General features: G+C 42.6%; 1 long non-coding RNA gene across 6 annotated transcripts; it reads left to right on the plus strand.

The window, feature by feature from the left end:
- Positions 1 to 370: 370 nt before the first annotated feature.
- On the plus strand, positions 371 to 4,148 carry LOC140608835 (uncharacterized). Of its 6 annotated transcripts, none has more exons than XR_012010829.1 (5): positions 371 to 593; positions 819 to 870; positions 944 to 1,115; positions 1,645 to 1,760; positions 2,707 to 4,148. It is a non-coding gene; the product is annotated as an uncharacterized lncRNA (long non-coding RNA). The 6 variants fall into 6 exon arrangements; XR_012010827.1 differs by having other exon boundaries at positions 372 to 571; XR_012010831.1 differs by lacking the exon at positions 944 to 1,115 and having other exon boundaries at positions 373 to 571; positions 2,707 to 4,147.
- Positions 4,149 to 4,673: the final 525 nt, after the last annotated feature.

Below are 4,673 nucleotides of genomic sequence, written 5' to 3' on the forward strand. Positions count from 1 at the left end.
ATAGGCAGAGGGAGAGGCAGGCTCCCTGCAGGAACGGATGCAGGACTGGATCCCAGGACCCTGGGATCATGCCCTGGGCGGAAGGCAGTAGCTCAACCGCTGAGCCTCCCAGGCCTCCGAGGCAGGCTTTCTTTGTATACAATTTATTCAGTCATGTATTCTAATGTATCATAAATATAGAAATATGAGAAATGCATCAGCAACCTATATCTACCCTTTCCTCCTCAGCACACATGCACAGCTCCCCCCACCCCTAAAGGAGGGGCAAGTGAGGGCCAAGATTCTAATAATCAAGACATTGGTACTGAGACGCTGATCCAGCACTTCCCACCCCTGTCTGGTTTCCTCTCTCCTCTTAGGTGCAAGCGTGCTGAGCAGGGTTTGGTAACCTTCAGCCCCAACCATTCCTGGTGGGTAGTGGGGTGGATCTGAAGGCTGCTGGGCTTTTCCAGTTACTGCCCACCTGCGGCTCCAATCAGAGACCAAGCCTCCTCAACCTATTCTTTAAACATTTTGCTCAGACACCCTTCTCTTTCCACCCAGAACGAAGGACACTCTCTTCAAACAGCAAGTACTCTAGCTACCAGTGGACAGTCAGCCCTGGGGAGCGGGGCTGGAGGCAGGGAGGGGGGGCACCCCTGGGCAGTAGTCTTCGTCTTCCAGTTTTGTTTTGAAATGAAGTACACGGCTTTCAAATGTTCTGTACCTTAGTTTTCTCTCTTCTGGGGACACTGCAAAAGGAGGGCTTTCAGGGGACTTAACCTTGGGGTCTGGGGGGTGGACCTTTGATCGCAACTCTCCCCCCGGCCCCGCCCCAGCCCAAGTTCTCTTATGAAGTGCGACCTCTAGAGGCCGGCTGCGGCATCCCAGGTAAATCCGGCGGAGGTTCTTGCTGGTTTTTTTTGTTTTTTTTTTTTAAGATTTATTTATTTACTCCTGAAAGAGAGAGAGAGGCAGAGACACAGGCAGAGGGAGAAGCAGGCTCCCTGCAGGGAGCCCAATGTGGGACTCGATCCTCCAACCGGGGTCACCCCCTGAGCCAAAGGCAGACGCTCACCCGCTGAGCCACCCAGGCGTCCCTCCCGCTGGTCTTGACACCAAATAAATGACTCCAGGTGAAGTGGGTCCGAAAAATGGGGGAAACGTTCTTTAAAGTTATGGCTTCCCTTAGAAGAAAAATCTCAGCTTTACCTCTGGCAACCAGTTTCTCTAGTACATTTTCACATTAAAGTTGGACTGCCCTGTCCTGCAACTTTCTGAGACCCCAAAACACCCAATTCTCAGTCTCTAATTCCTTGTTCGTAATGGAGAGAATCTCTCCATATGTTTGTCAAGCCCTGAAGGCCTCCTAGGCTGGCTTGATTTTATGCTTTACAAAATATCTTATTCATTAAGATGGGAAATTTAGGATTAGGGAAAAAAAAAAAAACCCACAAAACCCCAAACCAAATCCAGACCCCCTTCCTCCCCTCCGTGGATATGAACTCACGAACTCACTCACCCTTAGCAGACGTCTTTTGTTGTGGTCCAGTGAATGGATGAATGAAAAGAACCTGAGCTTTTTGCAAGGTTCTCAAAAGGAGGAAGTCAGGGAGACCAGGCCCGGGTCCTGCCAGCACCCACAAAGCTGGCTTTTTTCTGCAGAGCTCCAGACCACTACTCCGCAAAGACCACTCAGGGAACCGCAGCCCAGAGCCAGAGTCGAAAGACGAAGTGGAGTGGCCGACCCAGAGGAGAGAGAGTGACCAGGTGTCCTGGAGGTAGGAGGTTGCTAATACTCACTTTAAGGGAGAAATACACATTTCTCCCTTAAAATGTAACTCACTCTGTATGCTTCCAATTCGATTTAAAAAACCCGATGTTGCCAAACAGGAATGTAGGCCCTTATTCATTTCTCGAGGAAAATGAAATAAAATTGATTGTCTATAAAATATTTATCAGATCTAGGCTAGTGTTTGAATTATATCTCCTGCAGGCTTTGAAATGTCCTCTCTCTGCTTATTTCATTATTGATTAGGCAGACAAAATTTTTACTTAATGCAGTAACTATAATGTGTTTACTGGGATTAATTTACTCGCTCTTGAGGATTACTTTAATCCTTTTACGAAAACAATTTGTCTTGGGACTTTTTTCCCCCAAGAGGTCGCATCAAAATTTATTAGACTGTTATAGGATTCACAGTGATTCTGGGGTAACTGAATAATTTATACCTGTGTTTGTCAAGCCTGGCTGCCCATCAGAATTACCTGGAGAGTGTCCTAAAAATACAGATTTGAAGACCCAGTGAAGCAGAATACCTGTGGGTGTGGCCTGGGGATTTTTCCATTTAAAGGTGCTCCGCGGTGATTCAAGTACAACACAGCTTTTCTTGGTGGAGTAGGGTTTGGGGACTGATCGATGTAGTTTAGTCTTGGGTAATTTTAACGTTATTGTCATTAAACGTATACTTTTCTGTTGCTGGGGTGCCTGGGTGGCTAAGTCGGTTAAGCAGTTAAGCATCTGCCTTGGGCTCAGGTTGTAATCCTGGAGTCTCCCAATCAAGCTGCTCTTGAACCCCCCGCTCAGCCAGGAGTTGGCTTCTTCCTCTCCCTCAGCTCCTCCCCTGACTTGTGCTCTCTCTAATAAATAAATAAATAATCTCTAAAAAAATGATAATTTTCTGTTGCTTATACATGTTCTTAAATCTGTCTCTTCTTGCCCACTAGAATTACCCAAGCACCTCTCCCTACTTCAGAGGAGGAGGACAAAGGCGGTAAAGGAGGTTCCACTGGGACCCTGTCATCAGTGGGAACTGAGGAGGCAGCTAGAGCTAGGAGAGCAGCCACCTGATGAGCTTCCCTCTCTCCCTCCTGCTGGCCTGGTCTGGATTAAGTTCTTCGGGTTGTGTCACTGAGTTTGGTTGGGTCCCTGAAGACCTTCAGAAAAGCTAGATCGGTCTTGGGTGACGTGCCTGCAGAATTCAGCACGTTCAGTGATGTGAATTGGTATCAGGACACGGGGCTTGAAGAATACTGAGCTGTAAAGTCACTTGACGAGTAGAGACCACAGTCACACCTCTTCAAATCTATCAGGACTAAAACCCTCAGTTATATACCCATAAAAAAATTAAAACATAACAAGTGCAACCCCAACAGTGACAACAAAACATTAAAGAACTGAAGTGTGCTTCCTCTCCCTCTTGTCAATGAATAGGTTTTCTTAATTGAACCAAGGCCATCCGTCTATTTGAACTAGGAATCAGTCTCTGGGTTTGATCAAGGATTTTGTGAAAACTAATGTATCTACTAGAAAAGCCTTAGAAATAGTACAAAAAGTCAATCATTTATTTAAAGGCATGCATTTGAGGGGGCTCAATGCATGCTTTGAAAATAGAACAGAATAGAATAGAATAAAATAGAATGCTAATAGGGCATTCTAACCCTACTAAAGGCATGCAATGAAAAATAAAGCTCCTTCTTATCCTTTCTAGGTTTTGTTCCTTAGAGATATTCACTGAGACTGATTTCTTGGCTATTCTTTGAAAATATTTTATGCTTATATCATATACCACCTCATATATGTATATGCAGCTTCTTGAAAAGCAAGTTGTTTCTGGCCTTCTTGCTATTGTAAAAAATGCCCTAATGAAATACTCATGTACCTATACATACCTGTGCCGTGAGCCTCTCAGTCCATGGGGATAGTGTATTTGAAGGGTGCATTTCTGGAAGTGAAATTAACAGGCTCATTGATTATGTGCACACTTAGTTTTGATAGATGGTCCAAATCCTGCCCCCACATTGCCCACACTCCCTATCCCCGCTCCACCAGGGGTTGAGCCAATTTACCAGTCACCAAGAGTGCATGAGAGTCATCTTATTGAATGCTCTTATTGCTTCTAATTGTTTTTCTGTTGATTTTCTGTGTGTTGTCCCAATTATATAATACATCATTGCAGATAAGGAAAATTTTACCTCCTCATTTCCAATTTTAATTCTATTTTCCTTTTGCATTGACTTGTAACTCTAGAGTAATGCTAAAGAACACTGGGGAGAGTGGGCATCTTTGTTCCTTTTCCTGACTAATGGGAAAGCTTCTATTATCTCCTTATTAAATACAAACATATTTTTTCTTTTTGAGTATTTAAAAAAATCCAAAATAAAATGTTAAATGTTATCAAATACCTTTGTGGAATCTGTTTAAGTTATTTTACTTTATATGAAAATTATTTATTATATTAAATTAAGATTGCTCAGGAGATCGAAGACTTCTGGTTGCCTGAATCTACCAGAAACTATTATAGTTACAACATTGTTTGTGATAGAAAACAAAAACAAAAATAAAAATCTAAAAACTATGAAAATGTTTCTCAACAGGGAAATGGTTAAATAAATTATAGCACTTTCATAGAGTGGGAAGCTATTCACCTCTTTAAAAAATAATGAAGTAGATTATATATGCTAAAATGCATCAATCTGAGATCCAAGGTCAAGTAAAACCAGCAAATGCAATGTAGTGTGTGTCCTCATTTTGTGTAAACAATAAAAAGAGACATGCACATGTAAATATGCAGGTATAGACAAAGAAAAATTCTGCAAGACAAATTCTGTGAAGAAAAAAGTGCATGTATATACCAAGAAAAATTCTGTAAGAAAAATTCTACTAGTAGTAATGTTTAAACTTCTTGATGGAG

The sequence above is a fragment of the Canis lupus genome, chromosome 18 (assembly GCF_048164855.1).
Source record: "Canis lupus baileyi chromosome 18, mCanLup2.hap1, whole genome shotgun sequence".
Lineage (NCBI taxonomy): Eukaryota > Metazoa > Chordata > Mammalia > Carnivora > Canidae > Canis > Canis lupus.